Genomic DNA, 740 nt, shown 5'->3' with positions numbered 1-740 from the left:
CCCTCTGAAGAGGTAACCTTAAAATCTTTAAAGGATTAGATAAGAGCTCCCAAATACTTTCAACATTTTGGGCCTTTGGAACAGAGAATGTTGCTAAGAGGCCCAAGGACATTTTGACTTTTAGCCAAGAAACTGGCTACTTTTCTTTGGGGTCTTTTTACCCTAACTGCCTAGCCAATTCCTACTCCTATTCTTTTTTAAAAAATATTTTATTGGGCTGGAGAGATGGCTCAGTGGTTAAGAGCACTGACTGTTCTTGCAAAGGACCCGAGTTCAATTCCCAGCACCCACATGGTGGTTGAGAACCATCCTTAACTCCAGTTCCAGGGGAATAAGCCTTCATCTGACCTCCACAGCATTGCACGACACAGGTGCACTCACATACATGCAGGCAATACACTCATACACATTAAAAAAATAATAATAATAAATAAAATATTAAAAAAATATTTTATTATTTTTATTTTATGTGTATATGTGTATTACCTGCATGTTGGTAAGTGCACCTATGTCATGCAGTGCCCATGGAGAACAGAAGAGGCTCGTCAGATCCCCTGGAACTGGAGTTATGGACAGTTGTTAACTGCCATGTGGGTGCTGAGATTCGAACCCAGGTCTTCTGTAGGAACAGTCAGTGTTCTTAACTGCTGAGTCATCTCTCCAGCCCATCACTTTAAACTATTTTAAAATTACATTATTTACTCTGTGTGTGTGTTTGTTTGTGTGTGTTGGTTGTTTTT

Source organism: Nannospalax galili, unplaced genomic scaffold, assembly GCF_000622305.1.
Source record: "Nannospalax galili isolate Female #2095 unplaced genomic scaffold, S.galili_v1.0 scaffold653, whole genome shotgun sequence".
NCBI classification, from domain to species: domain Eukaryota; kingdom Metazoa; phylum Chordata; class Mammalia; order Rodentia; family Spalacidae; genus Nannospalax; species Nannospalax galili.
Note: the sequence above shows the minus strand (reverse complement) of the source record.